General features: G+C 41.6%; 1 protein-coding gene across 2 annotated transcripts in view; it reads left to right on the top strand.

Annotated features, from left to right (window-relative positions):
- Nucleotides 1–23,094, top strand: part of SLC25A26 (solute carrier family 25 member 26) — a 78,744-nt gene that overhangs the window by 21,469 nt on the left and 34,181 nt on the right. The gene's annotated exons all lie outside the window — the stretch shown is intronic.

The following is a 23,094-nucleotide window of genomic DNA, read 5'->3' as shown; positions in this document are numbered from 1 at the left end:
GAGACAAGTTAACTTGTAAAATCTCCAGCCATCTTATAATAAGGCAGGAGCAGACTATAAATCTACTGCAAATCCTTCAGAATTCCTAAATGGGAATGGAGTTCTGCTGCTGAGGTCTTATATAAGCAAATGGAGCCAGATTTTTAATTCCTGCATAATTCATTTTATTAACTATGACCAAGTAGAACATCTGTTAAAATTCCATAATGTTCAGTTCATGGGAAAAAGAAAGAAACCCCTGAGTTCCCATTGGAGCTCTTCCATTTCCGTTAGTGTTACAGGACTCCAGCAGATGTCTTAGAGGAGCTTGTTATGAATGAGGGGACAGCACAAAAGAAAAGGAAGTGCTTTGTCCAGTTTCCCTTGTACAATGAGTTACTTCACTGGCCTGTCTGTGTGCAGGTTGCAGCTTCACAGTAAATCTGATGTCCCTTCTGTCCTGAGTTACCACAGTTTGGAAGAACTGAGTGAGTCCAGAGTGGGTGCTCTGTGTGCTTTTAATCCAGTTTGTCACTTGTAAAAAATGCTGCAGATGGACTGGGCTCTAGCTTGGAAATAGATTCAAAAGGACCTAATTAATATTAAACTTCTTAAAGACAAAGGGGATAGAGAATGACTGGCTCTGTAACTCACAGATGTGTTGGAGAGAGACTGAGAGTCACTTTCAAATGTCAGTCTCTGCTGTACAGGTAGCCCTGGCTGAGCTTGTCCTCTGTGTAGATTTTCCTGAGACAATTCAAACTCTGCTTGTGTTGGCCTCCATTCAGCTGGAGGTGGCAGTGATGCTTTACTTGTCAATGTTGTTTCAGAGCTCACAGCTCTGAGTTCCAAAGGAAACCAGGGACAAACCTGACCCCACTTGGGTACCACACAAGTACTGTCACTTTGGGGACCCCCAGTTCTTTAAGTTAGTGCAGCTGTGGGTTGGTTTGGGGTTTGTGTTGTTTTTCCCTTCAGTGTATGCAAGGCAGAGCCCTGAATGGATACAGGCAGCTGCTGCTGTGCTGGGAGGGAGAGAGTGAGAAAGTAACTTTGGGAGGAGCAGGACAGCCAATTCAGAGTGTGCTGCTGCTTTAGTGAGGGGCAGCAGTGGGACAAACAGCAACAAAAGCCAGAGAGCCAAGGAGAAATAACATATCCTGAGGAGATGACACTGCTTGTTGTGTGTGTTAGAACTGCTGTGCTGATATAACATGTGTACCAAAAGAGCTGTGGAGGATCCACAGTGCAGCCTTTGTGGATGAGGAAAGAGCTAGAAGTAAAAAAAACCCATCAAAAACCCTTCTTCTCTCTGCCTGGGAGAGGGAAGCTAAAGCAACCAGCAGCAAAATGGGCCTTAAAGGCACACCTGCTTGAATTTTCCTGATTTTAAAGGGTTGGTGAACAAAGGATGCTGAGGGGGTTTGTATAAAAATGAAAAAGCCAGCTGAGATATGTTGACCCTGTTGACTGAAGGTTGGAGGGGATTTTTGAGGGCTGAGCTCAATAGGGCAAACTGCAAACAGGGAGCCCAGTTTGTTTATCCATTTAAGGTGGTTTTGCATGCTTTTCTTTTGTTAGGACATCTTTATATAAATATCCTGTTCTCTGAGCTGTTAGAGGGTTTTTTTTAAAGTTTATCTCTGTTGCTGTAGGACAGAAAGAATGTTATTAATACATTCTTTCACTTACACAATTAAAACTTTGATCTATTGTCATTCTCTGTGTATTACAGAGCAGATGTCGATAGAAATAGGCAAACAGGACACTATCTTAATACAATATTTGGAAAAATAAACATCCTCCTTAGTGAAATATGTGCAGTATCTGTCTTTTGTTACCTTCTGGAAAACCGAGCTGGCTTTATGTTATTTTGTGACTCTTGATAGGTTAGGTTTAACCAGAAATTTGCCAGGCAGGAGCTGTAACACTGGTTTTTGACTTTTACTGAGCAGCTTGGGTGTTTCCACATAGAACATCAGCAGTCTCATGAAAGGAATGGGAACTGTAAAATGGATTAACGAGCTATGTGGAAAATTGTGCAGAAGTTATGTGACTTCAGGATTAATGGGAGGAAGTTGAAAAATAAGTCCCTGCTTCCCACTCTAACATCACTTTGCCTTGGAAAGCCCATCACTGGAGTTAAATCAGCTCTTGTGTCCTTCTAGGTATCAATATTCCAGGGATTTTCATTTTGGGGAGTCTGTGAGGGTTAAAGGTAATTCTTGAGGGGTAGGAGCAGGAGACAAGTCCATGCTCTGGGATAAAGGCTCAGACACACCCTAGCTTGTGACCTGGAACACCAATAAATGGGTAAAATGAATAGCTCTGCTGCTGTAGGTTGTGCTCATTACCTTCTCCCTGCAAACACTGGAATAGTACTTGGAGATGAAAATGGAGATCTCACAAAGCAGTTGTAAATGACTTTTACAGACTACAGAATAACCCTGGTTTTTCTAATTTACCAGTTGTGGGAAATAGGTTTTGTGACATGCCTGAATGGTGGACAGAGTCCTAAAGCAAATTCTTCAAGTTTGGGGGGAAGGAATGGGGTTTTTTTGTTTTTTTGTTTTTTTTTTTTGGTCAAGCGTGTTTACAACCAAGATGTTCTGGTTGAGCACCTCTTTCTCAGGCCACATGCAGTATCCATATAAATTGGCCAGAATCAGAATGCAGCCATCCTTGGTGCCATGGATGTGCTGTTTACCACTGGAGCACACAGTTACTGCATCTCCCTGACATCAGTGGATATATTCAGATGAAAAGAATTTCACATACGCAGAGTATTTCTTTATTTTGAAAGCTACAGCCGTGCATCTGGGGTCTTTGAACAGAAAAACACTTGGAAAGCCATGTGCACTGAAAGCACCGTGTGTGATTTGATAATGCAGATTCTTTCCAGCTGAATGTGTGTGCAAGCAGAGTCTTGCAGGAAGCGTGTCCTGCTCCAGGCTTCCAACAAAGATACCATTTCCATACATTCTCAAAGCAGCTTACTCAAGTGTTTCTGCAAATGCAGCATTCATGGTGTAGGAATGTGTTTTGTGGGTGGGTAGCTGCACTGTGGGCAAGAACAAGTTGGGAAGAAAATAATACTGTGAAGAAAAATTTCTGATTTTCTTTGTGCTGTGATATTTTTGTCTCTTTTGTTGATTTTTTTAAATGTGTTTTTATTTTTTACATAACCTAGGAACTAAATTTGCTACATTGCTTGCTTTGATTTTTACATATTTCACAATGGTTTGAATTTCTGGCTGAGTGGTGGTTTTTAGTTTTTATTCCTCAGCTGCATTCCAACATGGGCAACTGTATTTTGTCTGTTTAAATTCTTTCTGTAGGTCTCAGTTCCTGTTTTGCTAAATTGTAGAGTAATCCTGCTGATGGCTGGAGGGTTGCTGGGCTGTATCTGGTGAAGGAATGTTTCCTTGGTGGGTGAAGCAACTTCTGTGTATGTGTGTTTAAGTGGGTAATTCTTTAACCCTGGAAAGATATGTAGGGCATCTGTTTATATAAAATCAGTGAAAATACACATATGGATGCATCTACATGTAAAATATGGTATTGCTTTTAATAATTTCTTGTCAAGGGGTTTGGACTCTCTGAAGCAGCTAGTCCTGGAGATGTGTGTGATTGGTCTGGAACAGCAAGCAATTTAACAATTTCCTGAAAATACAGGACTGTTTTTCAGGGGTGAAATTATTGCCTGAAGTAGACCAAAGCATGATTTTACAGTGGAAGGCTTCCACTGGCAGGATCACGCTGCTGTCAATATTAATAGCAATTGTCTGGTTTTCATATTTTGGCTACTATTACCTAGTTTCTCTGCACCTGCTAAAAAACAGAAGCTCAGTTAAAAGAATCAGCAAGAATTGAATCTGTAACCCAGAGATTGTGATGAAGGTGTGAAAAAGAAACCAGATATGTGGCAGAGACTTTATGTAATTTATCAATTATGCTAATGACTGGAAGAATGGCTAGAGAGGCACTTGTGAGAGTGTGCCAAAACAACTGTTCTTGCAAGTCCAACATCATATTTCAATTTTTTTTTAAAGACTACCTGCTTATTTTCTTGCAGGAAATAAGAATTGACCCCATTGTTTTGAGTGTAGGAGGAGTGCCCCTCAAAAGAGAAAATACAGAAAGCCATACCTTGCTTCAGGATATTTTAAGGGTCGGAATTGGCTGCTTTTAGCAGATGGAATAAATGAAACAGCTTTCTTAGCTTGGTCAAAGGGGAATCTCAGGAGTTCGGGAGCAGTTCATCCTTGCAGTAAACGAAACATTTTGGACAGGGAAAGGGAAATCAGGGAATTCCCTCCCTAGCTGTGGCACCAGAGGGCAGCAGTGCCTGGGAAAGCCGCGGGAGCGAATTTGGGATGAAGTTGTGGATCCTGGAATTGATGCTTCAATCCCACAATTGACACTTTAATCATATAATTGATGCTTCAATTCCGCAATTGATGCTTCAATCCTGCCTCTCAGCCCCCTTGAAAAGGAAACCTAACGCTGGAAATGTTGATTTTAATCTGCTGAGTTTCCTGGGACTAACTTGTGCGAGAAAGTGGAGTGAGATTTAGCTTGGCAGTGATTTCATGGGTTCCTATTTTTTAGCGTTGATGAGGTTTTCATTTGATGTGAATAGATTATATAAAGTCTGTAGCATTCCCCATGTATTCTTGCCCTATGGAATAATGCCCATGAAGAAGAGAAAGGAGGATGTCTGATCCCAGCAGTGCAGTGTCTGTGCTGAGACTTCATGGGCTGTGTTATCAGCTATTTCAAATTTTACTTCAATGTCAGCTTCTGTTAGTATTCTGCATTTCTTTAGCTTATTTGTTTTTAAGAAAAATACAATTAAATGTATAATCTCTGGGATCATGTGGTGTGCACCTTAATTGGTGTATCCCGTGTCACTTTTTAGTGACAATGTAGTTGGAAATGCATGTGGGAGGTGCAGCAGGGTGGTAACATGATTTTCATTATTTTTATAGAAATTTAGGCAAAGCAGGCGTGGTGTGTGTGCTGCAGATGGAAATAGTGTTATTAAACCTGGCTCTTATCTCACTTTTATTTTTCTGTTAATTTTATAGGAGCCAATAAAGCCTAAGCTCTGCACATTTTCTTTTAATGTTGGTTGAATATGTGAAAATTGTGTTCTTGCTTCTCAAAGCCAGCAGGTCTAGAGTTTGGCCTGAATGTTTTGGCATCACACTGCAATGCTTGTGTCCCTCTGCCAGCTCTGGCTCTCCCAGGGCTGAATCTTTCCCAGTTCAAGGCTGCCAGTGATGCACAATATGTGACATGGATAGATTTCTCTCCTGGGGAGACTGAGCCATCTCAATGCTCTTTCAGAAAGAGCAAAGCCTTGAAAAGAGAGAGAATCATAAGCCAGGATACTAGCCCTGCTTTCCCATGGGAGAACAGCCAGTACATTGTATTCTGTGCTTGCATTTGGCATTGCAGAGCCTCTTAATGTAAAAGAGAGGAGCAAATAAAGAAAGTTCCATGAGCATCAGAATAAATAATATGCTCATACCTCAGTGGGAGGTTATCTGCTCCCTTCTTGCTTTTATTGATATGAAATTCTGATGTGCAAGAAAACATTTTAGGAGGCTCATGAAATACAAGACCATAAGGCACTTAACTGAATCTTGTCTTGCTGGCTTTAATGTACTGAATGCCAATTAAAGCAAAATTTAGCCCGTTATTAATTTTGCCACTGGCTACATACCTCACAAGTTTTGGGTGGATGTTTCTTACTCCTTTTCCTCCAACCTTCCCAGCATTTTGCCTCCTGGCCTGTGCAGCTGTGCTGCTGGTATCCTTTCTATTTCTGGAAATGACCCATGCAGTCAGAGGTCAGTTTGTTTTAGCCTCACTCCTTGTTGCTGAAGTAGAATAGCACATTTCCCCTAACTGCATGAAAGCCAGGGTAGACAATCTTGATAAATATGATTAATGGGCCTCTCTGCTTTGCTCTGCAGCTGAAGGCTTCCTGAGATTCTGTGTCAGCTGGGCTACAGCTCCCCAAACCAACCTTTACACAGAAAGTACGTCTCAGGTTCAATTCTGTTGTTAAAGGGATTTTTATTCCCAGATTTTGCTGTAGGAAAGTCTTTGCAATTGAAATACATTAATAAGAGTCTGAAGGGGTATTATTGGCAGGAAAAGCAGTTCATAAATACGGGTGAGTTTGGATTTCTTAACTCAGTCCTGTTACCTAGAGGTTTGTTTGTTATGTTTCCCCAGACTGAAGTTAAATCTGGGCTTAGTGAGGTGTTGAATTCCTTGTCCTGATCAGCAGGACAGAAACTATTACAGGAGATAGTGACAAGTGGTGGCAGCTTTGAGTCAATTCTAACTTGTCAGTACATGGGATATATTTGTAAGTTACTGCTGTGTTTATCCCTTGTGTTGTGACTTAAATATGGTGTTCAGAGAATTTGACAGAAAATACTTTAGTGTTCTCCTTTTTGTCAGAAGGAAAACCAAATTAGTATCATATTATCTTGGTGGAAAAACATTATCTAGAGACTCCAGCAGTTATGCAACTGCTCCTTCAGAAATGGAATTAAAGAATATAGGGGGAAATCCCCACATTGATGTGAGTGATAATAAAATGTGTGATTGATATCAAAGAACCCTGAGCTCACACCTCTCTATTAATCAGCAAGCACTCAAATTTGTGAGGGTATTTTGTGAGCTGCCCTTGGAATTCAGAGGCCCTGCATGTGGGAATTGTGGGCTGCAGCACAGGCTGAATCCATCCAGCTTTCCTGGTGACTGCTCTGCCATTGTAATTGCAGCAGCACAGCAGCACTCTCAATAATTGAGTACAAGTCTTAATAGCAAATAATCCTCTTGAAGTTGTTCCCCCTCCACTGCAATCAGAGGAGAGCTTTGTTAAAGCATTAACTAACAAATTAGCTACTAAATACTGGTAATAACCTATTTCCCAAAGATTGCTTTTTAATTATAGCCTAAGCTGTGTGATTCCTGAAATCACTTCTTTGGCAAACTAGTGTTTGTGATCATTTCCAACCACAGTAAGTAATTGGCAAAAATAGTACTTTTTAAGTCTTTATTGATATCTGAACAGACTTTGCTTCTACATTCCTGCCTGCAAAAATACTTTACTGGTGTTTCTTTTCACTGCTGTTAGTATTTCAATTTAAATGTATTAGGCTGTGCTGTGAAATCATTGTTTTAGTTTTACTTCCATGTACAATATGTGGCTTCATTAGATTTTTAGATAGTGTAGATATTTTCCCACTTAACCATTACAAGAAACTTTTCCTGTGAGGGAAGAGGAATTAACCACTTTATTTTTTTAATGTATTGGTTAATGCAAACTATTTATTTTGCTAATCTGTGTTGCAGCAACCAATTAGAAAAGTAAATTGTGTTTAGCTTTTGGTGAGAGGGGATTTTTTTTTTGTATATTGATTGTTTTTACTCCCCAGATTTCAATAAAGGCTGCATGTCTTCCAATATATCATTCCACTTCCCTTCAAACCTGACTTTTTTATAAGGCAGCACAGCCGTCAAATTTGGCAAGCGTTAAGCTTGATAATTAGTTCAATATAGTGACCAATTCCGTGAATTACGAGTTCAAAGCAACACATGGACGTGGATGAAATCAGATTTTGGCATTTCTCACTTAGATTGTTTCAGGACACTGCTGGAGCTTCTTTGATCTGTAAATAACAACTGCAGTTCAGTGTCTTGCTTAAAATACATCAAACGCATTCATGACTTTTGCTTTTACATGTAGATCTGACTTCTAGTTACAGTTTTGGATCAGACTGATAAAACTGTTCATGTTTGGAGATTTCCTAGAGAAAGCTACCAAAGATAGCTCTTCTCATTCCTTATGTTTTAAGAAAAGCAGCAAAGGCTTCTCTGGTGTGATGTGCACCACAGATGACATCAACAGATGCTCTGAGAAGTCAAAAGTGACCATTTCCTGACCTAGTTCAGTAATAGTCACTGCCTTTCCATAGCTGGGTACCTGCACTACCCCTGGGTTTATCAGGTGTAAAAAAGAGCTGTATGATTTCTTGGTGGCAAAGCAATGTGGGGAATTGTGGTTTCTTGGTGTTTTACCATCAGCTTTCCAGCTGGGTGACTCCATTCCTCTAATTTGACTCCCAGTGCTGGCTTAGAGAAGTTCAGCATCCAGGGTGGTGCAATGGGGTTTTTCTGCTCCAGAATTTTATAGTTGCCTGAGTTCCACACAAACAGAGTTGTTCTCACAGGGCTTTGGGGTCTACTGAGGTAGCTAGTTCTTTTCCTATACAACCCTTAATTTACAACTCAGTGAAAATTCACTGCAACCTTCTAGCCCCCCTGGAAATGATAAGCCTGAAACTTAGCTGAAAGACAATCTTCTTGTCTAAGCATCCTGTCCCTTTTCTGGTTAGAATCTGTTGATATCTCACACTTGGAGCTTTTATTTCTGTGGGTGGCAGGAGAGCAAAGCCGAGCAGGCAGGTTAGACTTTGCCTGATGGGATCAGCCCCGTGTTCTGTCCTGTATCTTGTCTCTCCTTGGGACCAGCTGTGGAATCCTCAGGAAGGGCAGGAGGTAGGAAAGGTGCCCTGCTGTGTTTCAGGCTCACAGCTGGCAGGTGTTACAAGAATTCAACCTCCCTTCGGTGAGTCCTTGTTCTTACCAGCACCCCTGACAAAAAGGACTGTGGAAATAGGTACTACAAATCCTAAACTTTCACATTAACCCTTTTAAATGGATGCAGCTGGCTTAGAGTCTTCTTACACCCATGATTGATATTTTGAGGGGGAGGAACCTTATATTTATTATATGGGAAAACAAATTATCCTTCCTACTTATTCACCATCTGTCTTTCCCTTCAAGACTCTGCTCCAAAACACCCTTACTTATTTCTGCATCCTGCCTAGCAAAACATCATCCTACACAGATAAATTTTTAATCTCTGAAGGCCAAATCATGCTCTCATCACTGTTCTCCTGCTGACTTCCCCCTCAGCAGAGCTGTGGGTGACAAGTTGGGTCACAACCCAACACTCCTGCAGGGTGGCTGCATGATGGTTACTTACCTTTGTTGCAAAATCTTTCGAAAGTTGCAGCTCATTGTCCAGAAAATAATAATCAGAAGAACATCTAACAAAGCTATGGGTGGAGAAGATGTATCAGAAAGAAATTCTCACCATGAAAATTCTTGGCTGCTTTGGAACAACTTCATCCCACACCTGTCATGCTTGGCAGAGGTTTTCACTTCTGTCAGGGCAGGTAAAAAAGCTGTACACATCCAAGAAACCCTGAGTTATGTAGGTATAGTGCGATATTCCCCAATGTATTTACATTTTTTGTGCTCTGAGAAACAGGCACATTTTTTGAGTGCTCCATCCTAAAGTAATGGGTAGGATTTTCACTTTGTATTCACAGATTTGTCACCAATACTCCTATTGGTCTTTCACTTTGCTTGTAAGTCTAGATGTGTGTTTAATTTGTTAATTTTGATTTTTAGATGGTTGAGAGATGCTTACTCTGAATATTTAATGGCAGTAACCGTTATTTTGAGAGCATGTCATTTCTGAAGGAGTGCAATTAGAAACTAAGCCCAGGAATTTCTGTGGCAGGTCAGGCACTTCTGGCCTCAGCTGTCATTGACTAAAGAAGAATAAAGCTCAAGGTGCCTCTGCAGATCACTGAAGCATCCCCTTCCCTGATGTTATGATACAGGTCATACACTCTGTTGAGAGACAGCATGAATGTGCCTGCTGGATAAATGTTCTCTGGGTAAACTTGGGTGTTACTGTTTCTTCTCACCTTTTATGATCCACATCTCTCACACTGATGTGAGTATGTGAACTATGAGCTGCTTTGAAAAAAACAGAAATATGTATACATCTAAGAACCATGGAAAAAATGTCTGAGGAGTGAAATGGGTGCTATGGTGAAGTTTCAAACACCAGCCAACAAAAGAGCCCTGATGTGTTTGTTTTCATTCCTGTACTTTTGAGAGTCTATTTCACGATTGTTGATGCTTGATTCAGAATTTTAGGAGGGTGGTTGAAGAAGGCAATGTAGTTGGGTGGCTTAAGAGGCTGGTGAACCACCATGGCCTCTATGACTGAAGGCAAAATCCCCTTGCCTAGGTAGTCCAGTTGCCTGTGAGAGAAAATAAACAAGGGAAAACAACTATTTGAGTAAGGAAGGCATAGTTGAAACTAAATCTTAAGGCTGGAAAACCATGGGGAGACAATTCTGCCCAAGATCCCAGCCAAGATGTGCCTGGTTCAGAGGGGTGAAAGGCAGGGTGCAAAAGATCTTTAGTTCTTTGTTTCACTCTAATATTTGAGTCAATGTGTTGCACAGTTCCACGGGTCAGGTGAACAGGAATTGTGCAGTTGGAATTTATCTGGGCATTAAGTTAACCTCTGACTCACCCCGGCAGTATTACAGCATTACAAATGTAGTCTTCAAGGAAGGATGAACAAATTTCCTAAGCCACTGGGCACAAACAAAACCTTCAAAATCAGCCAAGAATACTTCCTTGTCGGAGTGTTCTGTCACCCCTCATGCCCTGGGATGTATTTATTGTGGCTAATGCTAGGAAAATTCAATCTGTCCATTTGTGCTCAGAGTGACTCAAGGCACCTCTGCTTGTTTTGCCCAGCTCATGTTTAGTTCTGTGTCCTTTAAAGGATTTCCAGACCACCAAGTGTGATGAATCTCAGCATATGAATATCAGTGGTTTGACAAACGAACTTCTTTTGTTAATATACTTCAGCAGAAGGGAGCCTAAAGAAGGGAATGCAAAAGGGTTTTCTTTACAGTCCCAGCTGTTTAAAAATTTACTATTTTAGGCCACAGGAATCCTGTGCATTACTAAGGGACCTGAAAAGAATGTGTCTTCTCACCTGTGATTTTATTTACCTTCACGCTCTCCCAAAAACCTATCAGACACACAGAGCTCCTATTAACAGTGAGGAAGAAGCTTAGAACTTCCAGAAACAAACAAAGCTCAAGTATATGAATTGGAAATGGATCTTGTGTGTGTAAGGGAGCTAACTCTTGTTGCTAAATTTCCTTTCTCTGGATTTCCCCCCTATTTTGAATTTAAAAAGAGCTGAGTCATAGTGGTAGGAAGAAGCCAACTCAAAGATCCAACATGGATTTTGTCCTAAGAAGTTGGCTGGAAGATTCTCAATGGGTTATGGGGCACTGAAACTTGGGACTTCTTGCTGAGGTTCATGTTTGACCTCTCAGTCTCCTTCCTGATCTTGGAAGGAGATAGCCTAGAATGACTTAAAGTATTTATTTTCCAAAGGCCTTCAGTTGCCAACACAGGGAATGTTTTACTGTAACAAAATATTGTGTATTTAAAGAGAATTCCTTCTTTTTGAGGAGAAATGTGACCTTGATTAAATTATTTCTATTTTTAACCAACTTTAAGGTCCCTGGAACCTCTGATGTTCTCAGCAGCTGTTCCTCAGATGTCTCCTGGCCTGCTGGCCTCACAGATTTCCCCATCTCCTCAGGAGAGCTAAGGACTCTGAACATCCTAAAAAAGCCAGAGATAACATTTCGTGGCCAAGAAAGACTCAGTGGTGCCCTGAGCTCAGGAAAGCACTCTGTCAATGGTCTCCAGAGCTTCCCCACAGAGGCTGTGTGTTAGACAACCCTGCTAAAGAGCACTTCAGCCTGAAGAGTTGTACACTGATCCCCAAACACTGGATCTTCTTTCTGCTGCCAATCTTCCTTTTGTGCATTGTGTTTCCTTTGAGAGCAGAATGCAGGCAGAATCTCTTGGGCTCTTGCTTTGCTCTTTAATCCAGCACCACAAACCAGAAATCCTCGGGGTTTAAGCAGCTTCACCATTTATTTACTCAGGTCTGCAGCGGCTTTTTGTTTTCTTTGTTGTTTCATCTGTGGTTTCCCCCCCCTGCTGTGTTTTGGATGGTTCTGTGTTCTGTAGGAAATTCTGGAATTCTGTTTAGCTGCCTTGTTGTGCATTCACCTCATCACCTCTGCACATGGTGCAGGACAGGACCAGCATCCTCCTCCCAAAGCCCACAGCACCTCTCCTTTCCTGAAGTAGTTCTGCAAACAGCACAACCATGGTTTCCTGTGGATCTGTACCCACAGCACCTTTGCTTCCCTGTTGTGCTGACTCAGGCTCTGCTTTTGTGGCCCCAAAACTCCCTCCTCCAGCCCTGAGCAGATGGTAACAGATGCTGGGCACTTCCCCTTGTCCTGGTTGCCAACACTCTGGGTTGCCTGGCCAGCAGCACCAGCAGCTGCTGACTCCTCCTGCAGCCTTTCCTGCAAAGTGGGGTTGCCAAATTGAGTCTCTTGGCTGAACCAAGATGCTTACAGATGTGTTTGAGATGTTTGTTTGATGTTCACATAAGTTTTAGGAGCTCTGTGTCTGCTGCTGTCTTATTTGCCTAAAATCAGAGGATGAGTTCAAAAGCCAAGGAGGGGGAAAAAGAGGGCAGTTTGTGCATCACTTCAATGGCAAAGCAGTCTAAAAATGCAGCTCTGTACAGTCAGAGACAAGATGTCAGTAAATATCCTATTGAATGGCTCATGTGCCATTACTTACTGTTACAGCAGTGAAATAATTAAATTTTGGAGCCAGATTATAAGCATATTGTAGAGATGGAAACCTTAGTACTGATTAAGTGTTATTATGCAAGTGATTAACTAAAAGTTTACTATCCAGGCATTGTGTAGTTGGAGCTGATGGAAGGCAAAAACCCAACAATGCCAGTGAAATTTGGATCAGGACCATGTAATAGTATTACTAATTGGCAAAGGCATTGGGTTTTACTGTACTAACCAAATATTGCCATTTATTGTGTGTCAGGTACCCATTGAAAATACATGGGCTGCAGTCCAAATACCTGTGGAGATTAACAAGTTGAAGTTTAGTTCAGGGCACTCCTGAAGCCACTAAGATATGAAAAATGAGGAATACTTGTTGGTACAAAATGTTCTGAGATTCATCAGTGCAGATGTCCTTTCAGGAGTTGTTGTGGGTAGTCTGTGAGTAACCAAACCATGATGCACATCTGAGCCACCACTTTCCCCTTTCCTGCTAAATATGAGACTTTAATTGGAGATTTAGTTATGGAATTTTGTCTGTATGAGCAGAATTCCATAGTTTATTATAGTGAAATGCCTGAAATAGCAAAAAAAAGCTTATAAAGGAGGATCAGGGAGTTTAAAACCAAGATATTAGAATGGCATGGTGGTGTGTGTGCATTGGGTTGTAATGGCTTTACCCACTGAGAATCAGACTTGCAAATGCTGTGTGCTTGCAGAGGTGGAGTTTTTCCATTGTTGGTTTATTTACAATTAATTGTAGCCATGCCAGATAACTGTCACAGGGACCTGAATGGGCTTAGAAATCTTTTCTTTCAAGAGATATCTGGTACTTTGCTGCTTTTAAGCTTTAGCACAGTCAGTCAGGTTTTATGTAAATCTGTCAATGTCATTTCCACCACTGGTGATCTTATTTCTGACTGCAAGCTCTACTGTTTAATTCTGTCAAAGGTGTTTCCGTAATTAAATTTATAGTCCAGCTTAATAACAGTTCAGAGAGCATAAAGCTCCCAATGTGTTTTAATTCTATTTGAAAATGGATACCCAGGCTACAGTTTGGATCTGAGACAGTAAAATTGGATAGTGTTTTGTGACCCTAAAGCTCTTCTGTTCAATCACACCTTAACATTCCATGTCACTGGGTTGGAAAGGATTTTTGTACAAGCAGGTTTTGAAGTATTTTAATACATTGAGAAAAAAATCACAATGAAACAGAGCTGTTGGCATTTCTGTGTATCAAGAGCTGTTCTGCTCTCCAAGCTCCTGTTAAGTGTGAACTGCTTGACTGAGATGTTTGCAGGGTCAGGCTGCTTCCAGGCATGGAGATGGAAAATATCCTGGTTTCCTTACTTGATGCAGCATTTTGAATTATCAGGAAATTACTAGTACCTTGCCCCTCTCCTTCTTGTATTTTTCCACGAGAATAATCAGGAGATTAAAAAAGTTTGTTGCTTAGAAATGATTAAATAGTCCTTTTACAGTAAAGACATTACAGCACTAGAAAATCCTATTGACCAAAAGAATTTTTCAGGCTTTTGGAACCAAAGTATCATGAATGTGGATCTAGTGCAAATGCCCAGATGCCACAGCTTGAGTAAAGTTTTTGATCAAGGATACAGGTGTATTTCTGGATGAAAGAATGCAGCATTGAGCGTTGCTTCCTTTTTAGCCTGAGCTTTACCCCCAATATATCCTTTAATGCCTGTGCTCAGACTAACAGAAAACCTTTGATTACCAGTGCCTATAAAGAGCAGATGGTATCTTCTGACTGTGTTTTAATATCAGTATGGATTGAGACTGTGCATATTTTAAATCAACTGTGTCTGTAAACTCCATTCAGTGTTACCTGTGCTTTGAAGAACTTCAGATATTTAATATGTCTACAGACATCCCATAAATTCTTATTCACCCCACCTGCTTCCATGTGCAAAGTTCCTGCTGTTACAAGTAGAGCTTTGATGAATATTTTGATTGCACTATAAAGTTCTTTCCTTCAAAGATACGGATTTTCCTCATGGAAAAAGCTTTGTTTCTGTTCATAAGCACAAGGAGAAAAGGACTGTCTTATGTCTGCAGCTCTCTAGTGTTGCAAATGGGATTGGAATGAATAGTTATTCCTAGAGCTGTAAAGAGCAGCAAATAAAGGCTCCTATTACCCCAAAAGATTGGTCAAAAAAACCAAATTTAGGATATGCTTTAGCTTTTTGGTATGAAAGCCATCTCCTTCCATAGTTCTGGCATGATTGCAATATTGCTCTGTGTTTGTGACATGCTTTTTAATCTTGTGACCTTCCCTCCCTGCTCTCCTCCACCTTTCCAGCCATCCATCAGAAGTATCAGAAGTCCCAGTTACAGGAACCTGGCTGGGCTTTCGTTGTTTTCCCTCTCCAGGAATCAGCTATTTAGTATGAGATAGAGTTTTACATATGCAGCTGTCTGAAACTACAGGGCCCGTTTCTGAAATTTTATTGCCTCATTAATACCAGCTAGAATTCCTGCTTTATAGCATTACATCAACAGGAGCAAGGTGGAAACACGAGTGGAAACACTGGGCTGAGGTTTTCATTAGTGCTTTTGAGTGTTGTTCCTGTCTTTGTAAAACTACAGTGTTCTTGGGAGAACTGTGTGCCCCATGTCTGGCTAGGAGGTTTATAGAGCATTAGATTCATCAGTTATCATCTTCTTTGTCTTTCTTCACAAATGACCTCTTTGTGAAGCTCTCCAGTAGAGAGCTGTTTGATCAGAGCTGGCTTTGTGAGGTCTCCCCTTGAACTTTGTGGAAGATGTCGTAATTTAATGGTTTAATTTTATCCTGGAGCATTTGGGTTCCATGGAAAATCCCTGGTATGTGTGTACATACTCCCCTGTAAGAGGAAAACTGAGATCCTGCAGCTATTAAAGATGTTTGTGTTACAGTGTCAGGACCTGACCTTTTACCGTCCTGACAGAGGGCTCAACAAGAAACCTGGATCATGCACATGCTGTTTTGGGCTTCAAAACCAAACTGGACATTTGCAGACATAATATGAATGTTCCCTGTGTTGCTGGGGGATAAGATCCACAGGTGAGATACGTTCTTAAAGAAAATGCTTCTGAATGCAGCAGTACTTGTGAATGGCAAGGGGTTGTGTTCTCAGGTGGGCTTCACGTGTGTTCTCATTGCACATCTGAGTTGGCACATTATGTTTGGGTCCTTCAGCCCCTTCTGGAATATGAATAATCCACAGAAACCCAATAAAAAGCAAGGCTTTACTGTTTTACTGACTGTCTTCTCGGCAAAAGGTCATCTTTGAGCTGATGACCTCCTAGTCCAAGGGACAAGATGAAGGGCTACCATTTTTCCCAGATGTCAGATCCAGAGAGATTGAGTACTTTGCCTGAGGTTATGCTTTGGACTTCCCATGCAGTTGGGAAATTCTGGTCATTGACAGAGCAGTTCCAGAAATGAAAGCCCATCCTGCTGCCTCACTTAAGGGTTTTTGTTGTGGGCTAACAGTTGAGCACACACGTGGTGTTTTGCAGGGAGCTGAGGGTGAAACTGTCACCCTAGCTGACTCTGCTGATGATCTGCTCTGAAATCCAGTGTGGACACTTCTCTCCTGTTCAGTTTTGAGCCCCAGAGTATCACAGTCCTGTAGCTCAAGCTCCTCCACCACAGTGTGCCTCAGACTGCCCAGGCTTTGCACAGACTCTTCGGGCTGAACTTGTTTCCCACAATTTTCTGCGTGTTTGTCTCTAAACGAACCATGAAATGATTCAGTGCCCACATGTGGTTTTAATAACGAGCGTATGTGGGCAAATGAGAAAATACAGAACATTTGACTGGAAGTTTCCAGCACACACACTATGGGTTAAAATTGAAGCAGGTTTGTAGTACAGTGTTTTGTCAGAGTTGGTTAATTACTTTGGGTTATAAGACATTTAAATGATAATTTTCTCTCTAACCTTGTAACAACTGTTGAGTGGTGGAAGACTACACTTAATTAAGGGCAGATTTGGAGCAATAATCTCCAGCTTGATCTTTAGTGGGATCTGATTGTTTTTCTGGGAAGTTTGTGTGATGTTGTTGGTTTTTCGGCTTTTTTGTTTGGCTGCAGTTGTTGATGGTTGTTGGGGGGTTTTGGCTTTTTGAGAGAGAGAAAAAAAAGAAAGAAAGTGCAGCAAGTACTTTCTGATTGTGTTTAGCTAAGAGTTATGCCAAGGGCTTATACTTCCACATTTTGAAAATTACAACTGCTGTAGATCCATCACAGGTGGTCTTTTCAGAGTCTAGAACATTCCCTCCCTTTGCCACTTATCCTCAGCTTTGCAAAATGCTTCTGAAAAGACTTTGTGTCTTCTCTATTATTTCAGAGAGAAATAAATTCTCAGATTTTCGAAATATGCTCTTCTATTCTGTGTTCCCACCTCAGACATGTTCATCTTTGATGTTCCCTCTTCCACAATTTACTGAAGGGAGATTGACATCCCACTGCCCTGAGATCAGAAGAAATTTGGTGCTGTCAGACGAGAGAATCTCTCAGACTGTTCTTAATCTGTGTTTTCTTTTGCTCCCAAACTTGAAGGGTTAATGTTGGTTTAGACTTAACCAGCTTTTTCTAACAATCTGGCTTAAGCTTGCTGATGAAAAGCACAGTGAGAATTGCCTTTGGCAGTCTTTGATGTCCTTGTGCAGGAAAGGGGGGGGAGAGTACTGGAAAAGCCACAGGAAAGTAAAATGATAAATAAAGACAAACACTTGAAAATTTTCTGTGAAAGGGAAAAGAAAAATCTGTTCCTTTGCCTGCGATGGGGAGGTGAAGAAGTAATGACTTAAATTGCTCTGGGTAACTATCCAAAAAAGCAGCACCTGAGCTGATCACCTGTGCAGTCCATCCATCAGGAGAGGCTGGGAACAGGTCCTGCCCTTGGTCAGTGGCCTTCAGATCTGATTTTCTCCATCAGACTAATTCCTGTGAGAGGCAGGTGCAGTTGTGAGAGAGCAAGAAGTGCAAGGGGGCAGAGCAATCCTTGTGACAACAGTGCTTTTTGTGTTGTGTAGAATAAGAGACTTAAATAAAACAGGTGGATAAAGTCTTTAGAATTTGTTAAATTTCGTGTTTCTCTACTAGTGTTAGTGGAAGAGTTGTTTTTCTCTGGAATTTTCTTTGTACTATCAAAGTCCCTGTGAGTGTAGAGGTCCCTGAACTTGGTGCATGTGTATAAGCTATGCTGGGCTGCCTTGGTTTCTTCTCAGCCATCTTGGAGCACCAAAATTACTTGCAAATAGGAGTTACAAACAGGTCTCCTGGAAGCTCTGGTCAATTTGGGGTCCAAAATGACAGCACAAAAACTGTGGTAAAATTTGCTATAAATCCTACAACCTTTATGGAGCTCACTTAAAAAAACTTACAAAAAGTATTCTTGGCTCAGAAATTTGAAACATCCAGGCAAATAAGCTGGGGAAGGGTAAGTGGTGTGTGTTTTGGGGGTGCAGAAGGTTTCAGGAGCACACCAAGGCTGAGAGAAGAGCAATTCCCACTGCTTTCTGCCCCTCTGTGGAAGTGGAACCACCCCCAGGCTGTTCGTGGGATTTCTCACAAAGCAAGGGCTGTAGCATCCAGGCAAATATTTGCATTTTCCAGAAGGGAGATGCACTTCTCTGAGGCACAAACATCCCAAGGTGCTGCAGATGATAACACCTGTATGCAGCTATTTTATCTCTGGGTGCATCACGCCCTAGGAGCAGAGCCATATCTTCAAGGAGCTGTCACAGCAATCCTTGTTTGCCCCCAAGGTGTCTCCTGCAGTGCTCCTGCAGGTAATTAATCACCTAATAAAACACACTCTTTGACAGGAGGTGGAATTTGGAAATTAATTTGCACCCCTTAAATGAGGCTTCTAAAACTATAATTATCACGAAAGAAAGAAACGAGCTGTGTCAGGTGTATAAATGATTTATTTATCAAGAATAAACTGTCACCAAAGTGGCATTTTGCTTGCAGCATCTGTGCTGCATATATTTAAGGTGAATTAAGCAGTGACATTTGTCTTCCTTCCCGTATTTACAAGTCTTGGGGCAAAACTTCTGTTGTTTGTGAAGTGTTTGGTACAAAAGTGTTCTGTAACAATATTACAGCTGCCTTTCCAACATTCTCTTTCTTTAGTGTGTGATCACTTCTTGCTGCCCTGTCAATCCCTGCTCCATGCCTTATCCACTGAAGAGCCTCTGTACAGTGTAGAGTACACTTGTGTAGCCCAGATGGCCATTTGGATTTCTCATTATCTCTCCAAATGGTGGATTTTGTGAGCTGGATGTTGGTAGCAACAGGAAATAGAAAGGGGAGGAAGTTTTAACTAGTTGGCTGGACTGCATGTGGAATAAGTTACCTGGAATAAGAGGAAATCCAAGATATCTGAGTCTCTTTTTTTTTTATGATAGGGGTTTAAAGATGCCTGGGAGATCTACTTTTCAAGGCTGTGAGAGAGCAATTTAAAAAAAAAAATGCAGATATATGTGAGAATAGTAACATTTAAAAAGCAAATAATTGACAAAAATATTTACCTTCAAAAATACCCTTTCAAAAATGTGTTGCCAAGGTGTCTATGCACCAGAGCATCTGAAGACTTATTTTAGCTGCATGTGCAAAGGGGACATGGGCTTCACTTCAACCTTCCCTGCAAAATTGCCACTAACAACTGTGTTAGTTCCTACAGCTGAAATGTATTTGTTGCTGACAGTGTAATTGGCTGGCTTCAAAGGGCACACAGTGCATGTAGTCTGTGGGACATGGAAGAAAATTGTCTCATTATTACATATTAATCTTACATTATTGGTGCTTTTATTTCTGAGAAAGCCAAGAGGGTTTCTATTCACTCATGCCAGAGTGATTCTCTAATGCACAGCTCCAGGGAAGGGCAGTGCCTCATTGTTTGCCCCACACTTGTTTGCTTGGAGTTGGGTTGAAAAAGGGGTGAGGGTGCTCAGCATCACTGGATTGCTTGATTCAAAAGTTCTGCACACAGTGAGATTTTTTTGGGTTAAAGCCCCTTGAGAAAAAATGGAGCAAGGGTGGAATCAGTTGCAGTGCCCTTTGGATTTCCATGTTAGTCATGTTATTTCCTACACCAGAAGTGAATTCTGCTGGGAAGCATCACAAGCAAAAACAAACCAGGATGTCATTCAAAAAAAAAACCAAACCCTGTGATGTGATTAGATTGGCAATGCCCTATTATAGCTGAGAGAATTGACAGATTGCAAACAACTCATTGAGCAAAAAATACTTGTGATGCTGACTCTTCACTTATGGCTGTAGGTTGGAACAATGCTCTGAAAAATCCTTTCAGTATAAACTAACACGATTCTTCTTTAAAGTTTGACCTCAAGGTATTTTTACTGTATTGAAGAGTTTTTTGGAGATATTTTTCATGCAAACCAAGTGGCAAAAATTAAACACTCAGGAATGCAGCTGAAGGGGCAGTCCAACCACCCTGAGCATGTCCTGGTTTGCTTGAAATATGGTTGCCCTTTCCAGGCACTCAATTCATCTTGAGGCCAATTTTAACAGTGCTCAGTGCAGAAATGGCTGTTATGACATGCCCTGAACCAGCTCTGGTTCAGCTTGTGTAAATTCTACATGTGGGGTGCTTTTGGAGCTGACAGGTGGAATTTTATTGTGATCCTATTTAACTGTTCTACCACAGTAAAGGCTTTTGGAATTTATCTTACCGAGCTGCTCTGTGTTGCAGAGCAAAAGCATGAGTTCTTTATTTTTTTTGTTGTGTTTTTTTTAATCAGCACATCTTGTAAAGATCTTGCTCAGGGCAGGATCTCCCCAGTGTTCTTCTGTGCTTCCCAGCTGGGCACTCTCCAGCTGGTCTGTGGGCTACAAGCCATCATGCCAGGGTCTTTCCTGTCTAGTGGAGATTTCCAACATAGCAGGCTATTTTCACCACATCCATCAGCATTTCAGAATGAATTTGGGAACCTCCTTTCCACCCCAGACTAGTCCTAGCCCTGTGACAATGATAATGGAAATTCCATGCCCGTGGCAAGGTGATTGGAACGAGATGATCTTTAGGATCACTTCCAACCCAAACCATTCTGTGATTCCAGGACTTCCAGACAAACTCAGATCATTCACTGGCACCAGGTCAGCTGAGCTGTTAAAATTGCATGTGAGAACATACAATCAGCACTGTTCTGCAGGATTCTTAATTCTTTCCATGATCCCAAAGCCCACTACCAGCACATGGTGATACTACTTAAAGAGAGGTGTTAATGGAATTATATCCTTTGATTGAAAGCCACTGTTGATTTTTGCTCTTGTATGAGTTCTGCAGATTTTGGTTGTTTTGTCTGAAGTGGTCTATTAGCACTTGCCCTGAGATAAAAATTGCTTTTTAAGTGAAGAAAGGATTCTGGCATGAGTGAGTCAGAAAATCCCAGGGAAGATAAATGAAAAATGTAATTAAAATGCCTTGAGGTTGAAACATTATGGGAATTGTAATGTATAGTTTGCTAATCTCATTAGAAAAAAATCCTGGTTTAAGTCACCTGGTTATATTATATGCTGCTAACACCAGCCTGCTCCTTTTCAGCCCAAAAGGCTACAAAATTATGCTGTAAAAGGCACTTGCTTTGACATCAGGAAAGTAAGTGTATTAGGCAATAGCATTGCTTTCCTTGCTTTTCTCTTTGGTTCTTAATTTGCTTGGTAATTTTTCTTTACTGCACTGCCTGGTGCCAAGTTCCTTGAGTCCAAGTTGCTCTGCAACCTCTGGGACACCATGTCTTTGATCAGGGTCAATATTTTTTATTTCAGATGCTGCCTCGTAGTTTTGTTGAGCTAGTTTGGGCAGATACATCCCAGTCAGGCTCAGGCTGAAAGGACCATTATCTGTGTATTATGGGGGCTGTGAGTAGCACCCAGAATAAGGCATCCAATCCATACATAAGGCTGCAGGAATAGAAACAGTTCTAGAGACCTACCTAAAGGCAGGTTTCCCAAGTTTCTACCCTACTGTCCAGGGAAAAGGTAAAATTTCAGGAGATTCCTCATGGCTAGGCAATGTCTGGCTATTTCCCCAAGTAACATTTTTGTGTTTGATTTTCTTTCCTCTCAAGTAGTGCCTGTTAGCATGAAAATTATTTCACTGCTGACTGCTTCCCAGCTGGAAAACAACTGGGAGGACTGTGGTTCAAATCATATATATGTAAATCCCACTGATTGCTTTGTATAGCAGAAAAAATCCTGTACCTGGCAAGACAACTTGAGCCATTGCACTGTGAGTTCTGTGAATGTACCTGTGACAGCAGGAATGGCAAATCTGCTGTGATGGGCATTTGGCATGGCTGCAAAACCAGCGAGGAAAAGAAATCATCTCAGTGGAACCTTCTGGATGCAAAATGGCCTTTAAATGAATTTAAGCTGTGAGAGCAGCATTTCCCATCCCGTGGCATTTCCCATCCCGTTCCCTCTGGAGGCCGTGCTGCAGTGGGCGTGGGGCTTGGCTTTCTCCTTTTGGTGTCAATGTTTTCCACAGAAGGAGCTTTCTTAAAGGGACCATCAGTGCAGCAGATGCTGTGCTCAGACCTGCTGCGTGAGAGAGGAGTGTGCTGGCAGTGCTGGGATCTGATCCATCCTGGCAGTCCCTGCTTGGGTTGTTCTGGTGCTGGCTGGGATGCTGAAGCCTCTTGGTGGAGCTGCAGTTGTGTTGTTGTCCTCTCTTTGGTGTTTGGGATCACTTTGAGTTCCTCACTGTGTATCTGAAGTGACATAAAGAAAAGATTAGGCTGTGTTAGCTGGCTTTTCCCTTCAGTCACCATGTTGGTTGTAGCCCCAGATTAGCAGAGCACTTTGTGCAGGCATCAGCTCTACAAAACACTTTGGCCCAGCTCCAGCTCTGGAAGAGCTTTTAGATTAATGGGAAGTTGGGAGTGTGAAGAAGAGTATGGAGTTTTAAGAACTTGTTTGTGTTTGGTCTTTAATGTTTTTAAAGCATAATCTTGTTCCTGTTCAGCAATGGTGAAAGCTGTTGTCATGGTTTTACCCCAGCTGGCACTCCATGGCCACATGGCCACCAGTGGGATTGAGGAAAGGATTGGAAGAGAGAAATTCAGAAAACTTGTGAGTTGAGATACAGACAGTTGAACAGGTAAAGTAAAAGCCAAGCAAAGCAACACAAGCAATTAATTCACTTAATGGACATGCAGGTGTTCAGCCATCCCCAGGACAGCAGGGCTCCATCACACATAATGGGGATTTGGGAAGACAAACACCATCACTCCAAACATCCCTCATTTCTTCTTCTTCCCCAGCATGACCCCACATGGTCTGGGATATCCCTTGGGTGGGTTGGGGTCAGCTGTCCCTGCTGTGTGTCCCCCAAATCCCTGTGCACCCCCAGCCCATGCAGAGATGGGGTGAGGAGCAGGAAAGGCTTTGTCTCCATGTGAGCCCTGCCCAGCAATAACTAAAACATCCCTGAGTTATCAACACCATTTCCATCACAAATCCAAAACACAGCCCCACACTGGCTG

This window comes from Lichenostomus cassidix, chromosome 12 (assembly GCF_008360975.1).
Source record: "Lichenostomus cassidix isolate B80296 chromosome 12, HeHo_3.0, whole genome shotgun sequence".
NCBI classification, from domain to species: domain Eukaryota; kingdom Metazoa; phylum Chordata; class Aves; order Passeriformes; family Meliphagidae; genus Lichenostomus; species Lichenostomus cassidix.
Note: the sequence above shows the minus strand (reverse complement) of the source record. Positions and strands in the feature narration are given on the sequence as shown.